This window comes from Cherax quadricarinatus, chromosome 81, assembly GCF_038502225.1.
Source record: "Cherax quadricarinatus isolate ZL_2023a chromosome 81, ASM3850222v1, whole genome shotgun sequence".
NCBI classification, from domain to species: Eukaryota; Metazoa; Arthropoda; class Malacostraca; order Decapoda; family Parastacidae; genus Cherax; species Cherax quadricarinatus.
The window spans coordinates 11,391,612-11,408,563 of NC_091372.1; the positions used below are offsets into that span (position 1 = coordinate 11,391,612).

At 46.4% G+C, this 16,952-nt stretch overlaps 1 protein-coding gene across 7 annotated transcripts in view; it reads right to left on the reverse strand.

Annotated features, from left to right (window-relative positions):
* Positions 1-16,952, reverse strand: part of LOC128699797 (serine-rich adhesin for platelets) — a 350,518-nt gene that overhangs the window by 150,791 nt on the left and 182,775 nt on the right. The window lies entirely within an intron of this gene.

Genomic DNA, 16,952 nt, shown 5'->3' on the forward strand with positions numbered 1-16,952 from the left:
TATAAATTAAAAACAGGTAAGATTTACCTGGCATCTTACGTGTAGAAGTGACAAAAACTGCCAGAGTGCAAAACATTTAACAGACTGTCGCTTCAGGCTCATGTGACGAGGGAGACTCTACCAACCTACTGCCAGAGTGCAAAACATTTAACAGGCTAATGTTTCACACTGACACAATCTCCGAGGCCTACGATAATATCTTGAAATTTAAGGTCATTCGTTAATTACCAGAAGTATAAATATTACATTACTGTGTTACTAACGTGTTTATAACTACTGTAAACACAGTTATAATGTAGATGAATGGTTCAAAGAACCGACACGTTGTTAAATTAGACACATGTGCAACCCTTGGGTATGTTTATTAAGGAAACGTTTCGCCACACAGTGGCTTCATCAGTCCATACAAAGGATAAACTTGAACAGGAGGAGAATGAGGTAATCAGTCCCTCAACCTTGAGTCGATGTGGTCAGTCCATCAATCTCGAATAGAATACGGCATATGTGCGGAGAAACAACTTGGGATCTTAATAGTTGGGAATTCTTCGCTTACTTAACCCTTGGGCACGACCTACTTCCACATTGAACAAATGTGACACCAACTACGACTGCTGCACCTCTCCTGCCTACGGTATATAAGCTGCTACTCCGCTCATGTGCCGTATTCTGTTCAATATTGATGGACTGACTACATGGACTCAAGGTTGAGGGACTGATTACCTCATTCTCCTCCTGTTCTTCAAGTTTCTCCTTTATATGGACTGATGAAGCCACTGTGTGGCGAAACGTTTCCTCAATAAAGATACCCAAGAGTTGCACATGTGTCTAATTTAACACCACAGTTATAATGGTTGTGTTAACTTGTTATAACTACAATAAACACAGTTATAATGTATTCCAACGCTTTCAACCAGGAAGGGAAGGAGGGATGAGAGGGAAGGAGAGGTAAGAGAGAGGGAAGAAAGAGTGAGAGAGAGGGAAGGAGAGGTGAGGGAGAGGGAAGGAGGGAGGGAGAGGGAGGGGAAGGGTGAGTATGCGGGCATATAGAGTAGAGAGTTCAAGCCTCCACCAGTCCTACCTCTGAATAATCCACGCGGGTTTAGTGCTTCACATTAGATGATTAGAGTGTAAGAGGACACACACAACTGACAACACAAGTCGCCAGCCTGACTACCTGTTGAAGGTAATCAGACTACCTGATGAAGGTAATCAGACTACCTGATGAAGGTAATCAGACTACCTGATGAAGGTAATCAGACTACCTGATGAAGGTAATCAGACTACCTGATGAAGGTAATCAGACTACCTGATGAAGGTAATCAGACTACCTGATGAAGGTAATCAGACTACCTGTTCAAGGTAATCAGACTACCTGTTCAAGGTAATCAGACTACCTGTTCAAGGTAATCAGACTACCTGATGAAGGTAATCAGACTACCTGATGAAGGTAATCAGACTACCTGATGAAGGTAATCAGACTACCTGATGAAGGTAATCAGACTACCTGTTCAAGGTAATCAGACTACCTGTTCAAGGTAATCAGACTACCTGTTCAAGGTAATCAGACTACCTGTTCAAGGTAATCAGACTACCTGTTCAAGGTAATCAGACTACCTGTTCAAGGTAATCAGACTACCTGTTCAAGGTAATCAGACTACCTGTTCAAGGTAATCAGACTACCTGTTCAAGGTAATCAGACTACCTGTTCAAGGTAATCAGACTACCTGTTCAAGGTAATCAGACTACCTGTTCAAGGTAATCAGACTACCTGTTCAAGGTAATCAGACTACCTGTTCAAGGTAATCAGACTACCTGTTCAAGGTAATCAGACTACCTGTTCAAGGTAATCAGACTACCTGTTCAAGGTAATCAGACTACCTGTTCAAGGTAATCAGACTACCTGTTCAAGGTAATCAGACTACCTGTTCAAGGTAATCAGACTACCTGTTCAAGGTAATCAGACTACCTGTTCAAGGTAATCAGACTACGAGTTGAAAGTAATCAGACTACCTGTTCAAGGTAATCAGACTACCTGTTCAAGGTAATCAGACTACCTGTTCAAGGTAATCAGACTACCTGTTCAAGGTAATCAGACTACCTGTTCAAGGTAATCAGACTACCTGTTCAAGGTAATCAGACTACCTGTTCAAGGTAGCTGTCAGACTACGAGTTGAAAGTAATCAGACTACCTGTTCAAGGTAATCAGACTACCTGTTCAAGGTAATCAGACTACCTGTTGAAGGTAACTGTCAGACTACCTACCCTGCCACCGGTCATAGGTGGTGGCGGCGGCCAGGAAGTCAATTATTGATTGCTCCTACGAACACCTACCCACCTACCTTCCCTACCTTCCTACCTTATCTTCCCTACCAGTCTGTCAGTGCAGGAACCACCACTTATCAAGGTGATCTTTATAGCTAATTGCTCTATCTTAAGAAACATGCATATATTTAACTGTTTATCTCAAAGATTATCCATATTAGTTTCCCTACACTGCCAGGAGCTGTGATTCGACCCCTGTAACCACAACTAGGTACACTTTTGGGGCCTAGTTCCTAGGCCTATAGTGTACCCATATGCTCTTGCGCTACCCTCCACAAGATAGATAAGGATACACAATAAACTTGCCACTTCGGTGGCAAAATCTAATCCTATACTGAATGAGACAAGAGTATAATGTACGAGCCTAAAAGTATGATGAATAAGCCATGAATATAATGTACGAGGCAAGAGGTTAACGCTAGCACTGGTTGTTGAGGAGATCAACACAATAAGATAACCTGCCTAGTTGTCTTGGCTTATTCTGGGTTAATAATCCAACAAAATCAACTAGCACCACGGAACTTACGTACTGCTGTACACAGTAGCATAACTCTGTACAGGGGTACAGGGTTATGCTACTCTGTACAGGGGTAATTTAACCAGGGGTACAGGGTTAAATTACCATGTAAATAACCAAAAGTCGATAAGCAATAACAATCAACACAAGGGCCACAATACGGTGCCCCGTGGCCTGGTGGCAAAAGCTCTCGCTTCACACGGCGAGGGTCCGGGTTCGATTCTCGGCGAAAGGGTGGAAACATCGGACGTGTTTCCTTACACCGGCTGTCTATATTCACCCATCAGTAAAATGGGTACCTGGGTGTTAGTGGACTGGTGTGGATCGCATCCTGAGATAAAAGTGACCTAATTTGCGGGAAATGCTCAGCATAACAAGGTACTTTCTATATAGTAGTATGTCACTGATGTCAGCTATGGTCTGTATACCTTGTACATGTACTGGTAGTAAATAAAAGATAAGTCACCACAAAGGCCACAACAGTCAACACAAGGGCCACAACAGTCAACACAAGGGCCACAATAAGTCAACACAAGGGCCACAACAGTCAACACAAGGGTCACAACAGTCAACACAAGGGCCACAATAAGTCAACACAAGGGCCACAACAGTCAACACAAGGGCCACAATAAGTCAACACAAGGGCCACAACAGTCAACACAAGGGCCACAACAGTCAACACAAGGGCCACAACAGTCAACACAAGTCACAATAAGTCAACACAAGGGTCACAACAGTCACCACAAGGGCCACAACAGTCAACACAAGGGCCACAACATTCAACACAAGGGCCACAACATTCAACACAAGGGCCACAACAGTCACCACAAGGGCCACAACAGTCACCACAAGGGCCACAACAGTCACCACAAGGGCCACAACAGTCACCACAAGGGCCACAACAGTCAACACAAGGGCCACAACAGTCAACACAAGGGCCACAACAGTCACCACAAGGGCCACAACAGTCACCAAAAGGGCCACAACAGTTTACCTGGAGAGTTTACCTGGAGAGAGTTTCGGGGGTCAACGCCCCCGCGGCCCGGTCTGTGACCAGTCAACACAAGGGCCACAACATTCAACACAAGGGCCACAACATTCAACACAAGGGCCACAACAGTCACCACAAGGGCCACAACAGTCACCACAAGGGCCACAACAGTCACCAAAAGGGCCACAACAGTCACCACAAGGGCCACAACAGTCAACACAAGGGCCACAACAGTCAACACAAGGGCCACAACAGTCACCACAAGGGCCACACAGTCACCACAAGGGCCACAACAGTCACCAAAAGGGCCACAACAGTCACCACAAGGACCACAACAGTCAACACAAGGGCCACAACAGTCAACACAAGGGCCACAACAGTCAACACAAGGGCCACAACAGTCACCACAAGGGCCACAACAGTCAACACAAGGGCCACACAGTCACCACAAGGGCCACACAGTCACCACAAGGGCCACAACAGTCACCACAAGGGCCACAACAGTCACCACAAGGGCCACAACAGTCAACACAAGGGCCACAACAGTCAACACAAGGGCCACACAGTCACCACAAGGGTCACAATAAGTCAACACAAGGGCCACACAGTCACCACAAGGGTCACAATAAGTCAACACAAGGGCCACAACAGTCAACACAAGGGCCACAACAGAAATAAGTCACTGACTTTCTGGTTATGCTGACGGGTGATCTACACACATGCTGCTATGTAGGATAATTTATGTAACTGTATTTATATTTAGCTGGTATACCTGGATAAACCTACACTACCGAGGACATTTAACAGAACCTTCTTAACATGCCTAACACAACACTAAGTAATCCAAACTAATGAACTGATGTCTTTTACAAAGTTCAGATTCACTGTGAAAAATATTTTACCAAGTTTATTTAGGCACAGGTACACACAAGTACAATTACCATAGTGCAAATTACCCTCCAGGAGAGCCTAAAAAAAAGGTCAGAGTGACTTGTTTCCATTGTGATTCTTTTGCAAAGTTTAGAAAAACTAGCTAGCTAGTGACTAAAATATTGTGCATTTTGTGAGCATCAAGATTACTGTAGGTTTTGTGCACAGTAATCATGAAATAAGGAAGAGAGTTGAAGGTGGCGGAAGATGTTTAAATTAGTTGAGTTACCCCTGTCCTTCTCTGAGCAAGTTACGTTCTCTTTGTTCACACACACACACACACACACACATACACACACACACACACACACACACACACACACACACACACACACACACACACACGCGCACACACACATACACACACATACACAAACACACACAACACACACAAACACACACAAACACACACAAACACACACAAACACACACAAACACACACACACAAACACACACACAAAAACACACACACACACACACACACACACACACACACACAACATACACACACAACATACACACACAACACACACAAACAACACACACAACACACACACACAACACACACACACAACACACACACACAACACACACACACAACACACACACACAACACACACACACAACACACAACACACACACACAACACACACACACAACACACACACACAACACACACACACAACACACACACACACACAGGCGCATATAACAGGAAGGGCACTACAATGGATCAGAGAATACCTGACAGGGAGGCAACAACGAGTCATGGTACGTAATGATGTATCACAGTGGGCACCTGTGACGAGCGGGGTCCCACAGGGGTCGGTCCTAGGACCAGTGCTATTTTTGGTATATGTGAACGACATGATGGAAGGGCTAGACTCAGAAGTGTCCCTGTTTGCAGATGATGTGAAGTTAATGAGGAGAATTAAATCTGATGAGGACCAGGCAGGACTTCAAAGAGACCTGGACAGACTGGACACCTGGTCCAGCAAATGGCTTCTCGAATTTAATCCTGCCAAATGCAAAGTCATGAAGATAGGGGAAGGGCACAGAAGACCACAGACAGAGTATAGGCTAGGTGGCCAAAGACTGCAAACCTCACTCAAGGAGAAAGATCTTGGGGTGAGTATAACACCGAGCATGTCTCCGGAAGCACACATCAATCAGATAACTGCTGCAGCATATGGGCGCCTGGCAAACCTGAGAACAGCATTCCGATACCTTAGTAAGGAATCATTCAAGACACTGTACACCGTGTATGTCAGACCCATACTGGAATATGCAGCACCTGTTTGGAACCCGCACTTGATAAAGCACGTCAAGAAACTAGAGAAAGTACAAAGGTTTGCAACAAGGTTAGTTCCAGAGCTAAGGGGAATGACCTATGAAGAAAGATTAAGGGAAATCGGCCTGACCACACTGGAGGACAGGAGGGTCAGGGGAGACATGATAACGACATATAAAATACTGCGTGGAATAGACAAGGTGGACAAGGACAGGATGTTCCAGGGAGGGGACACAGAAACAAGAGGCCACAATTGGAAGTTGAAGACACAAATGAGTCAGAGAGATAGTAGGAAGTATTTCTTCAGTCATAGAGTTGTAAGGCAGTGGAATAGCCTAGAAAATGACGTAGTGGAGGCAGGAACCATACACAGTTTTAAGACGAGGTTTGATAAAGCTCATGGAGCGGGGAGAGAGAGGGCCTAGTAGCAACCGGTGAAGAGGCGGGGCCAGGATCTAGGACTCGACCCCTGCAACCACAAATAGGTGAGTACAAATAGGTGAGTACACACACACACACTACCCCCTACCTGTAATGCTCGGTACCAGTATGTGTACGCTGGTATTTTACATGACTCAGTATTTTAGGTATCAAAGTATTGTTGACTGGTGATGCACAGGTGACCTTAATGACCCTCGTGTGCTAAACACACTTTAAACAATAATTTACTACACATGAATTTACGACCTAAGAATTCCTCTAAGATTATTTCAGCTTAATGTTGAGAAATGTTGAGCAGGTGTTGAACAAGTGCTGAGCAGGTGTTGAACAAGTGCTGAGCAGGTGTTGAACAAGTGCTGAGCAGGTGCAGCAGCTGTCTGCTCTCAAGGTGCCCGAATTAAACCGCTTTTTACCAGCAATTTCCTCAGCAGGAAAATTGAGAGGGGATATAAGTGGAGAGAAGGATGTATGATGCCGGCCGTGTTCAGGAGGGAGGCTGATGGAGGAGGGAGGGTGATGGAGGAAGGAAAGAGGGAGGTAGTGAGAGAGTAAGACGTAGAAAATGAGAGAGAACACTAACCATAACAAAGCATACCACGGGCAGGGCTTCAACCCGCAGTCGAGTCATACAACTCCAGACCGACCCGTTAACCACTGGGTCAGTTGGCTACAATAAGATTAATCCAACTAGGTATATTTACACACCACAGGAAGGTTAGCATAGGCCACCACTGTGACCACAAATGCAAGTTTTTACATATGAATCTCCCGCCATCGTGGCCGTGACGAACTCTAGCTCAAGTCCCCTCAAAGCCGTCATTATGATTTCGTGATTATTATTATAATCAAAAAGAAGCGCTAAGCCACAAGGACTATACAGCGCTGCAGGGCAGGAAGGAAGCGAGGGCATCAGGTGGCAAAAGGGAGGTGGATGAGTAATAGGTTACGGTTAACAGCGGAGCAATGGATGGTGAAAGGGTAAAGGGCAGCAAGAGACTGAGCTAGAAAGGGCTGAGGGGAGTGCGTAAGGTATCATCATCAGAGTTTGTGGAGTAAATCAGTCGTTGTCAAGAAGTCAATGAGAGAGTCAGGATTAAAGGAGGGTCCATCAGCAAGAAGGGAAGGTAAAGAGAGAGTAGTAGAACGAAGACGGCGTTGGAGGTAAATTCTGTGTGCTCGTTGATAGAGAGGGCAGTCTAACAGAATGTGGCTAATCGATACTGGAACTTGACACTGCTCACAGAGAGGTACAGGGTGCCTCTCCATGAGATACCCATGAGTAAGACGAGTGTGGCCAATGCGAAGACGGGAGAGAGTGGTCTCCCAACCACGGCACTGATGACAAGAAGACGGCCAGTAACCTAAGCTTGGTTTAATAGAATGAAGTTTATTACCAAGCAGAGTTGACCAACGTCGTTGCCAACGGGCGTGAAGGTGGGTAGCTTTTGCAGCAAAATAGTCCAGAAATGGAACACCTCTATAGGAAATTGGTAGGTCATGTACTGCTGACCGCGCAGCAGTGTCTGCCTGTTCATTGCCCTGTACGTCGACATGACCAGGGACCCAACAAAAAATTTCTTTATGCTTCGTAGAGATACGACGTAGCCAAAGTTGGATACGTAGAACTAGGGAGTGAGATGTATCAAATTTTCGTATAGCCTGTAGAGCACTAAGGGAGTCTGAGACTACCACAAATGATGACACAGGCATAGATGCGATACGAATAAGTGCTGCAAGAATGGCATACAGTTCAGCAGTAAAAATGCTAGCCGAAGATAGTAAATGCCCCCGCACAATGCTGTCCAGAAACACTGCTGCGAATCCTACGCCGTCTGAAGACTTAGAGCCATCTGTGTACACAGCGGTGGCATGAGAATGGGAGTGGAAGTGATCAAGAAAAAGAGAGCGGGAAGCCACCGTAGGCAGTTGAGCTTTCGAGCAAGGGAGTGAGAAAGAACAGACCCGAACAGCTGGAACTTCCCAGGGGGGTAGGGAAAAGTGAGATGCTACATGAACATATAAAGGTGGTAACTGAAGGGAAGACAAGAGTGAATGTAGGCGAAGAGAAAAGGGATGGAGCAAACAGGGGCGGCGAACGAATAAAGAATGTCTACTAATATCGGTGACCATTCTATAAATGGAAGGATTGTGGAGATCGTGAGAGCGTACATAGTAGCGAAGGCAATGGGCATCACGGCGATCAGACAAGGATGGAACATTTGCTTCTGTATAGAGGCTCTCAACAGGGAAAGAGCGAAAAGCACCAAGGCACAAACGTAATCCTTGGTGATGAATAGAGTTAAGGCTAGAGAGAGTAGCAGGAGAGGCCGCGGAATAAATCTGGTCACCATAATCGAGTTTTGATAAAACGAGGGCTGAATGCAGGCGAAGCAGAGTTCGACGATCAGCTCCCCAGGAAAGATGAGCAAGGGTTTTAAGAAGGTTTAGACGGCTGTGACAAGTTGCCTTCAGAGAGGTAATGTGAGGTTTCCAGGATAACCTACAGTCATAGAGAAGGCCTAGAAACCTGACTGTATCACGTTCGGGGATACGGGAGCCATAGAGATACAAACGATGATCGGTGATGACAGAGCGTCTAGTGAAAGTAATTTGGTGAGTTTTGGTACTTGAAAATTTAAACCCATGCGTGGTGGCCCAAGTGGAAACATGGTCGACCGCATGCTGGAGAGAAACTGCAATAAGGTGACAGTCAGCGCCTGCACAAGCAATAGCGAAGTCATCAACATAGAGTGATGACCAAATATTGGGTGGAAGAACAGAGGCTAAATCATTTATAGCAAGGAGAAAAGTGTTGTGCTTAGAACACATCCCTGAGGGACACCTTCAGCTTGGACGAAGTCCGGGGAAAGAACATTATTGACTCGAACACGGAAATGTTTGTCAGTTAAAAAGTTCTTAAGGAAGGATGGTAGATTGCCTCGGAGGCCTAAGGAGTGGGCCTGGGCCAAAATATTATACCTCCAAGTTGTGTCATATGCCTTCTCAAGGTCAAAAAATATGGCAATAACTGAGTGATTATTCGCAAAAGCATTACGAACATACGTATCCAAGCGTAGTAAGGGGTCTATGGTAGAACGACCCTTACGAAAGCCATATTGACTAGCGGAGAGACTGTTGTGTGTCTCTAAATACCACATTAAACGTCGATTTACGAGACGTTCCATCACTTTGCAAACTACACTAGTAAGAGCGATGGGACGATAGTGGGAGGCATCATGTCCTGTAGTACCCGGTTTGCGGAAGGGAGAACAATGGCAGATTTCCACAGCTGGGGAAGAACTCCTTGTGCCCAAATAAGATTGAAGAGGTGTAAGAGGACTACAAGGGCTGACCGATGTAAATGTTGTAACATACGAATATGAATGTCGTCAGGCCCAGCTGCCGATGATCGGCAAGCTGAGAGCGTTGCCTCCAGTTCTTGAAGTGTAAAAGGCACATTATACTGTTCTTCTCTGAGAGAAGAAAAGTCCAAGGGTACTAACTCTCTGGCAGACTTTGAGGAAAGAAACGAGGGGCATAGATGGAGCCCCCGGGAAATACGGACCAGATGTGTGCCAAGTTCAATGGCAACGTCGAGAGGGTTTGCTACATCAACACCAGCGACCCGTAGAACAGGAGCCAGGTCAGGAGAGTATTTACCACTCAATTTCCTCACTTTTTTCCAGACTGCACTCATAGAAGAAGCAGAGGTGATGGTGGAAACATAGTCTCGCCAACAAGTGCGTTTAGCTTCACAGATGACACGGCGAGTGATCGCACGCTTCTGCTTAAAATCAAGAAGTCTCTCAGTGGTTCTATTGTACCGGTACCTGCCCCATGCAGCGCGTTTCAAACGTACTGCACGAGCACAAGCAGGAGACCACCAAGGCACGCACTTCTGAGAATGCCTGCCTGAGGTTTGGGGTATAGAATGAGAAGCTGCGGTATAAACTGACGTCGAGAAGAGGTGTAGGAGCTCATCAATGGAGGATGAAGAAGGAACCTCACTAAAAGCAGTGAGGTGTGAGTAAAGATCCCAATTTGCCCGATCAAATTGCCAGCGAGGGCTACGGAAAGGTGGTGAACAGGAAGGAGAAGTAAGAATGATTGGAAAATGATCGCTGTCATGTAAGTCCGGTAGAACAGACCAGGTGAAGTCTAGTGCAGTGGAGGAAGAGCAGACTGATAGATCGATGCAAGAGAGAGTATGAGTACGAGGATCAAAATGGGTGGGAGTACCCGTATTTAAAACATGGAGGGGGTGAGAGGCGAGAAAAGCCTCCAACTGGACGCCACGATGAAGAAAATACCAGGAATCTGTAGGTAAAGGCACCTACGGACTTGAGGGGTTAGAAAAGTCAACGTGTGGTGGCATTGGAAGACGTTCAAGCAGCGAAGGAACGGAGTGTTGCGAAGAATGGGGTTGTGAAGATGGAGGAGAGGGAAGAGAAGGAACAGGAAGTGAATCAGTGTCCATTGAAGGTTTAGTCTCTGCAATATATTCTGAAATGGCTTCAAGTGTTTCTGAATTCAAAGATGTATGGGAGACCATATTGGAGATAGAAGGAGGAGGGTGAGTCAAGATTGGGACAGTAATGGACTGTACCAAACTAGAGGGGGAGGGAAGAGTGTAAGGGACTGGAGATGAAGTGTCGGGGGGGGGGGGGGGACAGAAGAGGCAGAAACCTGGGAGGTGGCAGAAGAGGGAGAAACTTGGGAGGGGACGGGGGTGGAAGGCATAGTACGAGGAGGAGGGTGAATCTCCATACTTGTAATAGAGCCAGAGAGAGGGGAAGAACTAGGTACAGAGACTGGAAAGGTAAAGTGTGGAGGTGGAAGAAGGGAACGAAGGGGCAAAGATGATTTGAGTAATGTGGATTTTTTGGACTTCTGAGAAGTAGAGGGGCGATTGGCATTAGGTGTCGTACGAGGTCTTGTCGATACTGGGGCTTGTGAGGAAGGATGCGAAGATGTGAGAACAGACTGAGTTGTAGTCGGGACGTCAGAGTCAAGGACAGCAAAAGGATTAGATGCTGGAGTGGCTATGGGAGGGGTAACAACAGAGGAGGCTGCAGAAGATGGGACCCCAGAAGTGGGGGGATGTTTGGAAACACGAGAATAAGAAACACGGGGTAGTCTCCCTTGGAAGTGGAGATGAGTAACTGCCATAGCATAAGGGAGACCTTCTGCCTCTTTGAGGCAACGGATTTCACGTTCATTTAAGTAGACCTGGCAATGGCGGGAGTACAAAGGGTGAGCTTCATTACAATTAAGGCAAGATGGAGGTTGACTGCAAGATGTATTAGAATGGTCGTCAGCACCACAGACTGGGCATTCGGCCATAGATCTGCAATATTTCGCTGGGTGACCAAAACGCCAGCAATTTCTACATTGTTGCGGTGTAGGTATCACCTTTCGAACTTGTAACCGATGTCCCGCGACATATACAGAGGACGGGAGTTCTCGGCTGTCAAAAGTTAAATGAGCCACATTGCAAGGGTAACATCTCTGCCCCCGGGCAGGAAGGACATAAGTGTCTACTTTGAGGATTGGGAGATCCTGGAGTTCCAGCTGTTCAAGAATGTCATTGCCACATGACTGGAAATTCTGTTGGACTATGGTATGGGGCAGAATGACAGTACCACTACAAGAATTGAGAGAAAGATGTTTTTCAATAGTGATAGTAGTAGTATCGATATTCGAAAGGAGAGAAAGATCATGAGCTTGGGTAGCATTCTGGACAGTGACGATGCGCGTACCGCTCTTGAGAGCATGAAATGAAATATCTCTACCAACATGACGCAGGAGCGCTTTGCCAATACTATGGTCAGAAAGGTAGGCAGAAGAAGAAGTCGGTCTTAAAGTAAAGAATTTAGTCCATTGTGTGGTCCGAAACTGAGCGTGGAGAAGGAGTGCTTGACGTGTCGGTCTTTTCCGAGTAGAATGGGAAGGTAACGAAGGAGCATCATCAGGAGACTGATGTTGGCGTTTAGGAGTAGGACCGGAGTTGGTCCGACGTGAAATGGGATGGCGATTCGAAAATTGCCATACCGTAGAGGGAGAAGCCGGAAGCATAGTCAAAGGAGAGCAGAGTTCAGACAAATTGAAGGAGTCAGTCGAAGCCCCGGTACCTGAAGCGGGTGAGGAAACAGCACCAGCAAGAGGTACAGGGGCATCAGGAGTGTCCAAAGAGTGGTCTAAACACAAGGCAGGGTCAGAATGGGGTGCGGTATCAAGAAGGGGCCCGGGGGTAGTGGGTTCATGGATTGGGTTCTCCATGGTTAGGTTACTCCTTTGCTTTTTGTTTTTAAGAAAAAAAAAAAAAGAAAAAAGAAAAAAAAAAAAAAAAAGAATAAAAAAGGGGGGAGCGGGGAGGAATAGTTCCCAGGAGGAATGAAAGGGCCGGAAATCTCCCTCTGCGCCCAAGAGGACCTCAGCACCGCTAGTAGCGCAGATGCAGCATGGAACCCATGCCATACCCTACCCTTCATGCCAGTAAACCAGCAATCCGGCATAGCAACCTCACATCTGCCGAGCTACCTCGGTGGACAAAAGAGAGGGTGGCCGGATATCCGCCACAAAGCATACCTCCTTCGGCCACCACCCCCGGAATCCGAAAGGTGGCTTCCAGAGATACACCCGTCGCCCGAAAGACACCCAAAGCTACTCCGGGATACCGGAGAGGGATCGGGACTTCCCCAGGCGATCCAGATTCCACGGCAAACTATGCCACCGCCAAGAACCTCAACGGAATGGGATGGACCCCGGTGTCCTTTCCCCTACCTAGGAACTAGCGCGCCTGTGGGAGAAATCCCAAAGGCCAAAAAGAGGAAGGGCAAAAGGAAGGGGTGGGGAGGAGGAGGAGGAATGGAAAAAGGGGAGGATGGGGAGGATGGGGAGGATGGGATAGGGGAGGGGAGATTGGGGGGTAATTAGGTTCGGTCTGAGGAAGAAGACCGACAGGTCAAATTCCTCAGACCAAGAGCCTCTTCACCACGCCAAGGAGCCCCCCTTGAAGAGGTATGATTTCGTGAGTGGAGAGGAAACATTGTCACCCTCACAAGAGCTGTATAACACACAAAACCTGTCAGGGAACAAGACCCACACACAACACCTGGATACCTTTACTGGCAACAGGTTTTGCCCGCCACAATTTTCAATCCAACTGAGAAATTAATTTTTAAAATAGGTACGAGGACAGGTGGTACCTGTGTGGGGAAGAAGGAACCTATTTTAGGCAGGATGATCCTTAAGGGAGTAAAGCGCAAGAAGACCGGAAAGTGAGTATGGCGTCTGGGGATCAAACTACAAACCTCAGTCAGGCAGAAAGACCTAGAGGATGAGCACAGTGCCGAGCCTATCTCCAGACACACCCACCAACCGGTTCATTTCAAGTCTATCTACCCCTTGAGGGTCATGAAGGCTACCTATCACCTGCTCATCATCCGCCAAGAATATTTTAATACCTAAAAGAGGTATTAAAAGTGAGCTTTCACTGTATATAATACCACAGAGAAAATAGGAAATACAACCTGAGCTCTTTCATGTAATTACATACACATCCTCACAACTCATCCTCTGAAGATGTGTGTGTAAGCACGCGAAAGCGCTCAGGATTAATTTCCTATTTTCACTGATATTTTTACGTATTTGAAATCATGTGTTTTATCGTGAGTTTTTTTTCCATCCATTCACACACACACACACACACACACACACACACACACACACACACACACCCCTAGTAGCGATCAGTGAAGAGGCGGGGCCAGGAGCTCGGACTCGACCCCCGCAACTTCAACCAGGTGAGTACAACTAGGTGAGTACACACATATAGGTATAATCTATACTTCTAGCGTATATATCCTGTCGTACGTATAGTGTCGAGTGCTGTGTATGGTATAGCGTAATGTCACACACGATTGTTCTACCGACATACTCACGACTTACACACTGTCACGTACACTGAACTGACTACACACTGCCACGTACACTGAACTGACTACACACTGCCACGTACACTGAACTAACTACACACTGCCACGTACACTGAACTGACTACACACTGCCACGTACACTGAACTGACTACACACTGCCACGTACACTGAACTGACTGCACACTGCCACGTACACTGAACTGACTACACACTGCCACGTACACTGAACTGACTACACACTGCCACGTACACTGAACTGACTACACACTGCCACGTACACTGAACTGACTACACACTGCCACGTACACTGAACTGACTACACACTGCCACGTACACTGAACTGACTACACACTGCCACGTACACTGAACTGACTACACACTGCCACGTACACTGAACTGACTACACACTGCCATGTACACTGCAGCAATTGCTTCGTAGTCCCTGCCTCGCACTCTCCTCACAAACTGCCCTTGGGTACAAATTTAGCACCAGTCTCTCCAGTAATAACATCTACGTACAAGCCTGACTTGCTCGCCTGTTATTTGCTGAAGAATAACAAACATAATGAACATTCTTGCAAGTAATAACTTAAATGAATTATGGGGAAGCGCTGCACCCGTAAGGATCAAAGAGCACCAGGGTAATGGTGGAGAGATTTGATCCGGGGAAATGGAGGGAAATTAATTGAATCAAGAGCTCTTGCAAACAAGTGAGGGGGACCTCCACACGACCGTCCGTACGTACGTGAGTGGGAGAGAGAGGGAGGGAGGGAGGGATAGGTAAGGAGACTAAGGAGAGGGGGAGAGACAGGGAGAAAGGGAGACAGGGGGAGAGACAGGGAAAGAGACAGAGAGAGGGAGGAGAGAGAGAGAGAGAGAGAGAGAGAGAGCATATTGTCAGCAGAGATATCTCTGCTGTTTGGTCTGCTTTAAATTCCTGTTTGGCGGATTCTGACAAGTCCGTAACCCTCTCCCTCCCCCTCACTACCCCTCTCTCTCTCTCTTTTTATTTTTTTTTTTTTTTTTTTTTTTTTTTTACACAGGGTTTGACAAGGTTAAGGATCCCTAGCTTTATTGACAAGCTTAGAGCTGTTACCTACATCAGCTCATTTGAAAGCATTTTTATTATGAGACATACAAGTAGGGAACAGGATGAAGTTGGAGCCATCTGTGGGCCAGCATTTTCATTTGATCAACTGACTATCTCGTTGACATCATTATGCTGTACGAATGTGTTCCATACTCGAGTCATCCTGGGTATATATGATCTCAGTTGGAGTGATGTTCTGGAGAAGGGTACAGCCAGAGTGAAGTTGCTGCTTTCTGCCCGTCTTGTGGCATAAAAGCTTGTTTCACGCTGTCCTCGAAGTGGATCCAAGTGTGGTACTTTGACAATATTGGCCTTGTACATAACAGTAAGGCCACCCACATCCCTCCTATGTTGAAGGCTCTGCTGAAATGCCAGATCTATCCAGGCGAGAGATGAGACGTCTTGCTCTGTTCTCTACTCTGTCAAGTAGTCGGAGATGAGAGGGGTAGCAGGCAAACCAAGAAAGTGGAGCATAATCAAGGTGTGAGCGTACTTGTGCCTCGTACAGAATCTTGCAACCCCTACTGTCAAGCAGATGCGAGATACGGCGAAGTGCTGTAAGCTTCGTGGCTGCCTTGTTTGCAAGATTTACAACATGGTTCTTCATGGTTAGTTTGGAGTCAAATTTCACCCCAAGGGTATCAACTTCTCCAGGTGCCAACACCCTCCCATTCATCCTTACTACTACACCAGCATTACCATCATGGTGCCTAGAGACGATCATCATTTGCGTTTTCTCAGGTGCAAATGTTACTTGCCATCTATTTCCCCAAGCTGATATAGCTCTCAGCTGGTGATTGATGTAGCTTAGAGCAGCTGGCATTTCTTCTCTTGGATAAGTGAATGTCAGTGTACAGTCGTCTGCATATGCATGTGATTCTGGGATGAGATGAAGAAGGTCGTTGAAGTAGACATTCCATAACAATGGTCCCAGTACGCTTCCTTGTGGAACACTTGCCCCAATAGGATGTCTTGCTGATTCCGTTCCATTGAGAACTACACTTAGAGATCTACCATGAAGGTAATCACTGAGGAGACACAGTGTAGAGCCTGCAATTCCCAGTGCTTGAAGTTTTGCTAAGAGGGCCGCCCCCCTCCCCCCCCCTCTCTCTCTCTCTCTCTCTCTCTACTCTTCCATTACTTCACATACAAGTCTTTTCAAGTATTCTTTTGTTTGAGAATTTATAAAGAAATTAATATTTTAGCTGTTGTGGAGCTTACAGAAAATTATCATTGTACCACTGTAATTGTACCATTCACTATACTGTACCTTGACCTTCCTGTACCACTGTAATTGTACCATTCACTCTACTGTACCTTGACCTTCCTGTACCACTAATTGTACCATTCACTATACTGTACCTTGACCTTCCTGTACCACTAATTGTACCATTCACTATACTGTACCTTGGCCTTCCTGTACCACTGTAAT